We start from the raw sequence: 12267 nt of genomic DNA, 5'->3' as shown, positions 1-12267 counted from the left end.
GGTGAAGTAAGAAGGAAGGTGAAGCAGAGACCAGCTCACGATAAGGAATTTGTACTTTATCCTGCAGCAGGAGAAGCCACCAATTTGAAACAAGAAAGTAACAGAGGCTGCACTGGAGTGAAATTACAAGACAAGAGGCCGTACAGAGGATGCTGGTAGGGTGGTCTGAATCAGAAGAGAGGAAAGCCTAAAAAAAGGTGGAGTGAGCTTAGAGGGATGTGGACAAATAAAACAGATGCTAAAGAGGTCGCTGTGTGGGGTAAGGAGTGAGTAGACATCAAGGAGGACCCCTGGGCTTCTGGCTTGGGCAATGTGGTGTCGATACCTCTCACTGAAATGGGGCATGAGGGAAAGGATGGAACTTTGTGGAGGGGGTCAGGGATGAGCTGGGGTAGCGCCAGCAGTAATTAATAATTAACTTACTCTTGGCTAAATTGCATTTGATAGGCCTCTGAGTCATCCAGGCGAGGACTTCCAGATGGCTCAGAATCCAGCAGAGAGATCCCAACTGAAGAGATACACCAGCATGTAGATAAATCTGAAAGCTTCAGGGAGTAGCCAAGATTACTCAGTTATTATCTCATTAAATCTCCACAACTCTGTGAAGTAGCTTTAAAAAAAAAAGACCCAGGGCATACAGTAATTGGATGACAGACCCAGGCTTGTCAGACTTTAAAATCTTTCCTCATTTCTCTTCTCCACGCTGCCTTCCAGGTGGTATGTTGATTGGCTGGAAGAAGCTGGTGTTTCTGTGTTTATAGCTTTGGTACTTTGCTGAGTTCACCCAAGTCCAACACTGTTGTAGTTTCTGGAAATACAAATATTAATAACACATGTCTGCCACAGTCAAAGCAGCGTAAGAGAGACAGAAAGTCAAGAGATCATTTCAATGTAATATGGTGTCGACGAAAAAAAATTAGTCAGTTGATCTAGGAAAGAAATAGAGAATTTTACTCGAGCCAAATTGAGGATTATAAACCAGGAACAGCCTCTCAGAAAGCTCCAAGAACTGTTCCTCCCATTAGAGGTCAAAGCACAGTTGTATTGCTTTTTGAGATAGAGGGCTGTACATTAAATGTCGATAGTTTGCACAATCCAGATCTGAAAGTACAAAGTGAGTAGTGGGTCATGGGTCATCATGGTCCCTTACAAGATTAAGAAGGTTATCTCCTAGGGAGTTATCTTATTGATGTTAGAAAAATGTTGCTCTTTATGGTTGAGCAGGTATTTTCTGGCGATGGGGAACTGTGGTTGATGCATATGCAGGTATACAATGCACAGTAGAGGGGAGAGAAGTGGCCAAAGGACAGAGAAAAATATTATGCTTAAATTTTCCTTAACTTGCCTTAGAATGTGAATTTTTATTTCATCCATGGTAAGAGGAATGACAGAGGTATGCACCAGGTGTATTTGGCAAAACTTTTAAGAATCAAATAAAAGCTTCTGGCCTCAAAAGTCCTGATAAAATGCATATAGCAATCCTGTCAACCTCCAGTCGAAGCTGTTTACAGAATAGATGGAATTTGAGAGAGGAGCAAGAGGTGGGGAGGCGGGGACTTCACCTCTGGGGACTGGTTTGAAAGAGATATTCCTTAAGGGGATACCGTGACACAGAAGAGACAGTGGAAAAGAAGAGACAGCAAGACCAGGGAGGGAAACAGAAGGAAGGGTACTTACAGGAAGGAGCCAAGAGGACTGACTACCAAACTCTAAACATCAGATCCATAACCCAGCACATTCACGTGGCCCCTGGGAGGTCTAATCTCCCCCACCTCCCCCCCAGAATGCTATTTGGGGGCCAGTAAAGCTTAATCATCTCTGACATTTGGTCTTGGGTTTTGGTAGCAAGCTTGGATGGATTCGCAATGATCAACTTGTTTGTAAACGCTGTGATCCCCCTATTGGACCTGACTTGTTCACTGTGATGTTCCCAGTACACTGCCTGGCAAAGTAGCATCTCAAGAAGTATGAACCTTGATTGAATTAAAGCTAAATGTAAATAATTAGTTACACTCAAAATATTTTTAAAAAATCTGTAGTAGAATAGTTTAGCATCCAATTAATGAAATAAAATTACAAAAAATAAGTCTAAAAGATCTGAACAAGTTTAGCAAATCTTTGATTTAGTTGACATTTTTAGAACAATATATTGGCTAACTAGAAAACACCCAATTTCTTTGAAGTTCCTATTATATATTCACTAAAATAGACCACATGCTTGGCCATAAAATAAGTCTTAAAAACTTAAAAACTGTTTTCTGATCATAACAAAATTAAATTAGAAGTCAACAACAATATGAAAAAACGAAGTAAACAAATAATGAAATAAAAATCTAAAATATATATTGTATTTTACATAATAGAATTGGCATATTGAAATTTTTTGGTTTTCCATTAGTAGAAGCCAGACTCATTAGTCACCATTGAGGAATCTTTGATAAAGTTTTCTTCTCAATATTCATGGCCATCACCTAGTTTCTATCCAAAAGACTTTGGGTGGTCTTTGCATTGTAATTCAGACCACATGACCTGATTTCAAATCAATCTTCTAAACAAATTCACAATTCATCTTTCTGTTACTGCTGAAATCTTTTTTAGTTTATCTGGCATATTAATATTAATGCTAATATACTGGTGGATGTGACAGAAAGTCTTAACTCTAAAGAGAAAACATTTGTAATAAAATCTTCAGGAAGTAGTCACTTGAACACTGAGCCTTTTTCTGGACTGTATCAAAATCCAAGTTAACATGTAAGTATTCAAGAAACTAAGTAATAGAGTTTTTGTATGTATAAGACTCCTATTGAGTGACTTATCTAATTCTTTTGGCACCTGCCTGCAGTTCCAGACATCTTTGAATGTTATCACTGCTGTAGCCAAATGGCTAAAAAAATCACTTGAATTATTTAAATAGTGTGCTGAAAAAGGACAAGATAAAGAATGTTATAACAGCCTTTGGGGTGGTTGAAGAAAACAGAGACCAATGGATGAGCCATGCATGCTACTCAAACACTGGAATGGAGAAGTGGTTATTATCTATGGTGTCTTTTTAAGCATGTAAGGTCTTCCATGGCTGCAATCTTCATTCCATATTACGGAAATAAACAAAGATTACCCAAATGAGAACAAGCAAAGGCTATTTTTTCAGAGCTTAATATAGCAAGGGAGTCAGCCACCATAGCTTGACATTTGGACTCAAAGGCTGGCAGGGGAGTGGGAATGCTTTACAGTGAAAAGAAGTGGGGCTTCCAGGATGCTCGAATTGGAGATTATTGGTATGGGAAAACAGGAGGCGGGCTATCTAGAAGTGGAGCACCTTATAAGATTGAATTAAGGAGCATATTCATCTTTTTCTGAGTAGTTCTGTGTTGGAAGAAAGGGCAGAAATAGCAAAGCTGGCAATCATTGACCAAGTCCTGACCACTTTGGGCAGATTGTTGTAGAGGTGGTGAGTGAGAATCCAACTGTCTGGCCATTGTCTCTTTGCATGTTCAGTCTCTCAGCATTAAGATTTCAGAGGGTAGCTTTCCCAGAGTGAACTCAGTATTTCTATCCTATGCTGGAACCAGTGCTCTAAAAGAGTAGCTATGGACTACAGGCCCTTTGGTGGGGCTAATGGCACACTCTGGGAGCGCTCACACCAAGGAGTACTTCCCAGAACTTCTGCTGCCAGTGCCCTTGTCCCCACAGTGAGCCACAGCTGTCCCCCACCTCTGCAGGCGACCCTCCATCACTAGCAGAAGCTCCATATGCATTGAATTGAAAATACCTTCTTTCAGAAGCAAGAAGAACTACAATCCTGCAGCCTGTGGAAAAAAAACCACATTCACAGAAAGATAGGCAAGATGAAAAGGCAAAGAGCTATGTACCAGATGAAGAAACAAGATAAAACCCCAGAAAAACAACTAAATGAAGTGGAGATAGGCAACCTTCCAGAAAAAGAATTCAGAATAATGATAGTGAAGATGATCCAGGACCTCGGAAAAAGATGGAGGCAAAGATCAAGAACATGAAAGAAATGTTTAACAAAGACTTAAAAGAATTAAAGAACAAACAAACAGAGATGAACAATACAATAACTGAAATGAAAAATACACTAGAAGGAATCAATAGCAGAATAACTGAGGCAGAAGAACGGATAAGTGGCCTGGAAGACAGAATGGTGGAATTCACTGCTGCGGAACAGAATAAAGAAAAAAGAATGAAAAGAAATGAAGACAGCCTAAGAGACTTCTGGGACAACATTAAATGCAACAACATTTGCATTATATGGGTCCCAGAAGGAGAAGAGGGAGAGAAAACAACCCAGAAAATATTTGAAGAGATTATAGTCGAAAACTCCCCTAACATGGGAAAGGAAATAGCCACCCAAGTCCAGGAAGCACAGAGAGTCCCATACATGATAAACACAAGGAGAAACATGCTAAGACACACAGTAATCAAACTGGCAAAAATTAAAGACAAAGAAAAAGTATTGAAAGCAGCAAGGGAAAAATGACAAATAACATATAAGGGAAATCCCATAAGGTTAACAGCTGATTTCTCAGCAGAAACTCTACAAGACAGAAGGGAGTGGCATGATATAATTAAAGTGATGAAAGGGAAGAACCTACAGCCAAGATTACTCTACCCAGCAAGGATCTCATTCAGATTTGATGGAGAAATCAAAAGCTTTACAGACAAGCAAAAGTTAAGAGAATTCAGCACCACCAAACCAGCTCTACAACACATGCTGAAGGAACTTCTCTAAATGGGAAACACAAGAGAAGAAAAGGACCTACGAAAACAAACCCAAAACAATTAAGAAAATGGTAATGGGAACATACATATCGATAATTACCATAAACGTGAATGGATTAAATGCTCCAACTGAAAGACACAGGCTCGCTGAATGGATACAAAAACAAGACCCACATATATGCTGTCTACAACAGACCCACTTCAGATCTAGGGACACATATAGACTGAAAGTGAGGGGTTGGAAAAGGATATTCCATGCAAATGGAAATCAAAAGAAAGCTGGAGTGGCAATACTCATATCAGATAAAATAGAATTTAAAATTAAGAATGTTACAAGAGACAAGGAAGGACACTACATAATGATCAAGGAATCAATCCAAGAAGTAGATATAACAATTATAAATATGTATGCACCCAACATAGGAGCACCTCAATACATAAGGAAACTGCTAACAGCTATAAAAGAGGAATCAACAGTAACACAGTAATACTGGGGGACGGTAACACCTCACTTACACCAATGGACAGATCATCCAAACAGAACATTAATAAGGAAACACAAGCTTTAAATGACACCATAGACCAGATAGATTTAATTGATATTTATAGGACATTCCATCCAAAAACAGCAGATTACACTTTCTTCTCAAGTGCACACGGAACATTCTCCAGGATAGATCACATCTTGGGTCACAAATCAAGCCTCAGTAAATTTAAGAAAATTGAAATCATATCAAGCATCTTTTCTGACCACAGCATTATGAGATTAGAAGTCAATTACAGAGAAAAAAACAAAAAAAAACACAAACACATGGAGGCTAAAAAATACATTACTAAATAACCAAGAGATCACTGAAGAAATCAAAGACGAAATCAAAAAATACCTAGAGACAAATGACAATGAAAACACGATGATCAAAAACCTATGGGATGCAGCAAAAGCAGTTCTAAGAGGGAAGTTTATAGCAATACAATCCTACCTCAAGAAACAACAAACATCTCAAATAAACAATCTAACCTTATACCTAAAAGAACCAGAGAAAGAAGAACAAACAAAACCCAAAGTTAGTAGAAGGAAAGAAATCATAAAGATCAGAGCAGAAATAAATGAAATGGAAACAAAGAAAACAATAGCAAAGATCAATAAACTAAACGCTGGTTCTTTGAGAAGATAAACAAAATTGATAAACCATTAACCAGACTCATCAAGAAGAAGATGGAGAGGACTCAAATCAATAAAATTAGAAATGAAAAAGAAGTTACAACAGACACCACAGAAATACAAAGCATCCTAAGAGACTACTACAAGCAACTGTATGCCAACAAAATGGACAACCTGGAAGAAATGGACAAATTCTTAGAAAGGTATAACCTTCCAAGACTGAACCAGGAAGAAATAGAAAATATGCACAGACCAATCACAAGTAATGAAATTGAAACTGTGATTAAAAATCTTTCAAGAAACAAAAGTCCAGGACCAGATGGCTTCACAGGTGAATTCTATCAAACATTTAGAGAACAGCTAACACCCATGCTTCTCAAACTCTTCCAAAAAATTGTAGAGGACGGAACACTCCCAAACTCACGCTATGAGGCCACTATCACCCTGATACCAAAACCAGACAGAGATACTACAAAAAAAGAAAATTACAGGCCAATATCACTCATGAATATAGATGCAAAAATCCTCAACAGGAAACAGAATCCAACAACATATTAAAAGTATCATACACCATGATCAAGTTTATCCCAGGGATGCAAGCATTCTTCAATATATGCAAATCAACCAATGTGATACACCATATTAACAAATTGAAGAAGAAAAACCATAGGATCATCTCAGGAGATGCAGAAAAAGCTTTGACAAAATTCAACACCCATTTATGATAAAAACTCTCCAGAAAGTGGGCATAGAGGGAACCTACCTTAACATCATAAAGGGCATATACGACAAACCCACAGCAAACGTCATTCTCAATGGTGAAAAACGGAAAGCATTTCCTCTAAGATCAGGAACAAGACAAGGATGTCCACTCTCACCGCTATTATTCAACATAGTTTTGGAAGTCCTAGCCACTGCAATCAGAGGAGAAAAAGAAATAAAAGGAATACAAATTGGAAAAGAAGCAGTAAAACTGTCACTGTTTGCAGATGACATGATACTATACATAGAGCATCCTAAAGATGCCACCAGAAAACTACTAGAGCTAATCAATGAATTTGGCAAAGTTGCAGGATACAAAATTCAAGCACAGAAATCTCTTGCATTCCTATACACTAATGATGAAAAATCTGCAAGAGAAATTAAGGAAACACCCCACATTTACCATTGCAACAAAAAGAATAAAATACCTAGGAATAAACCTACCTAGGGAGACAAAAGACCTGTATGCAGAAAACTATAAGACACTGATGAAAGAAATTAAAGATAAAACAGATGGAGAGATATACCATGTTCTTGGATTGGAAGAATCAATATTGTGAAAATGACTGTACTACCCAAAGCAATCTACAGATTCAATGCAATCCCTATCAAATTACCAATGGCATATTTTACAGAACTAGAACAAAAAATCTTAAAATTTGTATGGGACACAAAAGACCCCAAATAGCCAAAGCAGTCTTGAGGGAATAAAACGGATCTGGAGGAATCAGACTCCCTGACTTCAGACTATACTACAAAGCAACATCTTTTTTGATCCACCTCCTAGAGTAATGGAAATAAAAACAAAAATAAACAAATGGGACCTAATGAAACTTAAAAGTTTTTGCACAGCAAAGGAAACTACAAACAAGACGAAAAGACAACCCTCAGAATGGGAGAAAATATTTGCAAACGAATCAACAGACAAAGGATTAATCTCCAAAATATATGAACAGCTCATGCAGCTCAATATTAAAAAAACAAAAAACCTAATCAAAAAATGGGCAGAAGACCTAAATAGGTCTCCATTTCTCCAAAGAAGACATACAGATGGCCAAGAAGCACATGAAAAGCTGCTCAATATCACTAATTATTAGAGAAATGCAAATCAAAACTACAATGAGGTATCACCTCACACCAGTTAGAATGGGCATCATCAGAAAACTACAAACAAATGCTGGAGAGGGTGTGGAGAAAAGGGAACCCTCTTGCACTGTTGGTGGGAATGTAAATTGATACAGCCACTCTGGAAAACAGTGTGGAGGTTCCTTTAAAAACTAAAAATAAAATTACCATATGATCCAGCAATCCCGCTACTGGGCATATATCCAGAGAAAACCATAATTCAAAAAGACACATGCACCAAGGTTCACTGCAGCACTATTTACAATAGCCAGGACATGGAAGCAACCTAAATGCCCATCGAGAGACGAATGGTTGTGGAAGATGTGGTACATATATACAGTGGAATATTACTCAGCCATAAAAAGTAACGAAATTGGGTCATTTGTAGAGACGTGGATGGATCTAGAGACTGTCATACAGAGTAAAGTAAGTCAGAAAGAGAAAAACAAATATCGTATGTTAACGCATATATGTGGAACCTAGAAAAATGATACAGATGAACTGGTTTGCAGGGCAGAAATTGAGACACAGATGCAGAGAACAAACGTATGGATGCCAAGGGGGGAAAGTGGCGGGGGGTCGTGGTGGTGGTGGGATGAATTGGGAGATTGGGATTGACATGTATACACTGATGTGTATAAAATTGATGACTAATAAGAACCTTCTGTATAAAAAAATAAATAAAATAAAATTCAAAAAAATAAAGTAAAAGAAAAGAGTAGTTATATTCTGCTGAGTAATTGCCACCTTCATGTTGGAACCAGTGCAACTATAGAGCCTGCATTCTCAATGAGGGCAATATCGCCCCCTAGGGAGTGGTTCTTGGGGGCAAAAAAAGTTATTTTTCTGATGTATAAAGCACAGATTTATATAGAACATATAATACATAAACAGACGTACAGTATATCTGTGGTATTTGAGTTGAATGTGGGTGTTGGTTAGGAAAAAAATATCTAAATAGAAGTGATGGTGGGGGAACGTAGAGAATAAGGAAATAAAACATTTGAGAAACAAGCTGTAGAGCCTAGGTAAATACTTCTACCTAAAACTATGCTTTTCAGCCAGGGAGTTAAATAGCATTGGACCATCCCTCTTGGACTGCATTTACCTTGTAATTTCTGGCTTTTCAAAGTTCTCCCTAGTTGGTTTAGTTTCTGTTTGAAATACTACAACTACTGTCCCTTCTCTTAAAGCACGAGGAATATCACCAGAATAAAGGTCTCTGTGTACACCCATAGCAAAGACTCCCATGCAATATCACTAAAAAGATCCAATTCCCATGTAGTCCTTCTTTTCCATCCTGTATCGCCTTTAAGAAGAGAAAATCAAGCCCCAGTAAACAGATGCTAGTCCAAAAAGTATACTATGAGAGTAGTCAAGTTTTATTCCACCATCTTGTCAAGAAAAAGGAGAATCCTACATAAATAATTTTAAGCTGTATGTTTAATCTGCTAAAATTACATTACAAACTTTGGACTATTCTAGATAAAAAAGAAATGACTGTACACTTTAAAATGGTTAAGATGTGAATTTTTTTTTATAAATTTATTTATTTATTTATTTATTTTTGGCTGTGTTGGGTCTTCGTTGCTGCACGCAGGCTTTCTCTAGTTGTGGCGAGCAGGGGCTGTACTTTGTTGCGGTGCATGGGTTTCTCATTTCGGTGGCCTCTCTTGTTGCCAAGTGCAGGCTCTAGGCGCTCAGTCTTCAGTAGTTGTGGCACACGGGCTCAGTAGTTGTGGTCTGCAGGTCCTAGAGCGCAGGCTCAGTAGTTGTGGTGCACGGGCTTAGTTGCTCCGAGACATGTGGGATCTTCCCGGACCAGGGCTCGAACCCGTGTCCCCTGCATTGGCAGGTGTATTCTTAACCACTGCGCCACCAGGGAAGTCCCAAGATGGTAAATTTTACAGTATGTATATTTTACCACAACTTTAAAAAATGACAGCCTTATTTTTCACTCTAGTCCAATGCCAAGCATGAACCTTTTTTCCCCCTTATTATTGTTCTTAATAAAACAGCATCCGACGAATCTGAAGGCCCTTCCATGTACAACTTTCTGATTCTGTGATCTACCACTCAAAAGAGAATAGGTCGTCCCTCCCATGGCAAATTAGATCTCTCAGTTTAGTTAGAGGTCCCTAGCCTTGTTGTACTGGTCCTTGCTCCTTCTTTCCTTAAATTAGAGTAACCACTGTCTAGCCTCTCCACTCCTCCACTACCCCAACCTCATACACATACACCACCACCATCACATCACCTCACATTTACAGCTTGGAAAACACTAAAAAGGAGATGTCGTCATAGCCACATCCATTTTGTGAGAATCTGGCTCCAAGGATCTTAAACACATTTTCTCATAAAGTCATACAATTATTTCTTAAGTCAGGAGCTAATATAAGTAAATCAAGTAAATCATTGAAATTTAAAAAAACCCACAGACTAGCCAAAGGACGCTAATCAAAGAAGAGCCCAAAAGTCTCCTCTCTCTTTGGCTAATGTCTGTTCTAATAGGTAGCGAGAGAACTTTATTGGGTATTGAGTGTAAGAAGAACTCCTTACTTGGTATTACTGATCACTGGGGCAAGGAAAACACCCCAAACTACAGCTGGAAAACAGTTTTTAGAGATCTGTATGTAAACAAATACAAACCAACATGATTTAAGTTCTTTTATGACAAGCTCCACACAGAGAAGCACCTGCCCAATTAATTTTGCAACATCAAGTTTGTGATTCTCATCCTATTTCTAGTTCTTCCATTTCTCAGCTATCCAGCCTATGCTATTGCCTGCTTCTCATATCTAAAGTTCAAGTCTGATTGTGTTCCTTTCTCTGGAAAAAATTTCAAGTGGCTCCCTAGTACATACTGAATACTGAATTTAAGACTGAAGAATACGTCCAAGACCAACCCTATTTCCTGGTGAAACTAAACTAATAGATTTTCCCTAAAGATCTCCAGCTTTGTCACTCAGGCTTCGTGTAGCTATTCCTTTGGTCTGAAATTTCTTCTTTCCATACATCTAAATCCATAGGATTATCTGTCTGTCATCTCTGTATCATGTGGTAGAAATTAATTTTGTTGTAAATAACACAAGCAGAATAATCTTGCAAAGTCTGGTTGGCAGGGAAAGCAGAAAGTGGAATGGAAACAGACGGGGTTATTTTTGAAGGTAATCTGAAAGAAGTGACTTTTGATCTGGACTCCAAAGGACATGCTAAAGAAGTCATTTCCACACAGGTGGGCAGATTTCCCTGATTAGATGGAGAGCAAGGAGGGCGCTGAGCAAAAGAATAAATACCTTTGTACTTCCTTTACTTACCCTGCAGCGCTAAGGGCAAAGAGTAAGATCTGTTCAGCTTCCTCCCAACCCCCCAGCCCTGCCATCCTCCCTCTCTCCTTTCTTTCCACACGCGGCGACATCCCATTTTCCCCTCGCTTCCGGTTCCAGCACACAAGAATGAAAAGATCTGATGTTATTTTTTCCTCATTTGATTTAATTTTTGCACTTATTCCACCAACACTTATTGACTACTGATGTGTTCCAGGCATTTTACTAGGCACTAGAGAGAGAAGGCTGGAAGAGAAAGCTAAAAGAATAAATGGAACATCTCCAATCTTTGTGAGGAGACAATTTAGCAAATAATATGTACTCTCATGGTGTTGGGCCATTTATTTGATTATATTTCATTTGGACCCTCTTATCCATCTTTCACCCTTATCTTCCCTGCCCAGTGCCTTAGGAAGCTGACCCCTGCAGGTAACATCCTCTATCATCCAGGCTCCTTTGCCCTCTGCCTTTAGCTGGGTTCCACCAAAGGGAACCACCAGCAAGATATTGACAAGACTAGGAGAAAGAGAGAGGAGTATTTATTCCATCTGTTTTTTATCTGCTTTGCGCTGCAATCTGACATTGACTGCATCCTTCCGAAGCAACAGCTCACTTTAGGTGACCCTGCTTCCAAGGCTCAGGTTCTTAAAAGAGGCTATTACCATAAACAGCTACATTTTGATTTCACATCGTATTCAAAATGTGTAACCTGCAATGGTGGTGTTTCATTTATCATGGGGTACTTAAGAACAAAGTATACAGGCAGCATTCTAAACTATGGCTTGATTTCAGAACTCAGAAGAATTCTAGGTCTGGGTCAGAAATCTCACTTAAGTTGCCATAATAGAAATTCATGGCTTTTCATCATTTCCAGACTCAAACCAGTTCATAGACTCAAAATGCCTTGTTTGACATGGAGGCCAGAGCCTGCAATGCTCCCACAGTACATCCTTGTATCTTCTTCCAAGCCTTTCTCAGAAGGACATGTGACATACAGCTACGTTTGAAAATGTTCTGTGAGAAGGGATATGCCCAGACCTCCCAGGAGTTATTAAATCTTGGCCCTAGGTTTATATCCATTTCTATGGAGTTAAAACATCACTGTTGCCCAGTGGTATATTAGTTTCCTATTGCTGCTGTAACAAATTATTT

At 38.7% G+C, this 12267-nt stretch overlaps 1 pseudogene; it reads right to left on the bottom strand.

Moving 5' to 3' along the window:
- Positions 1-2565: 2565 nt before the first annotated feature.
- LOC133091500 (eukaryotic translation initiation factor 3 subunit E-like) lies at positions 2566-11207 on the bottom strand (annotated as a pseudogene).
- Positions 11208-12267: the final 1060 nt, after the last annotated feature.

Source organism: Eubalaena glacialis, chromosome 1 (assembly GCF_028564815.1).
Source record: "Eubalaena glacialis isolate mEubGla1 chromosome 1, mEubGla1.1.hap2.+ XY, whole genome shotgun sequence".
NCBI classification, from domain to species: Eukaryota; Metazoa; Chordata; class Mammalia; order Artiodactyla; family Balaenidae; genus Eubalaena; species Eubalaena glacialis.
The sequence above is the reverse complement of the archived record's forward strand: the minus strand, read 5'-3'. Positions and strand labels throughout refer to the sequence as shown.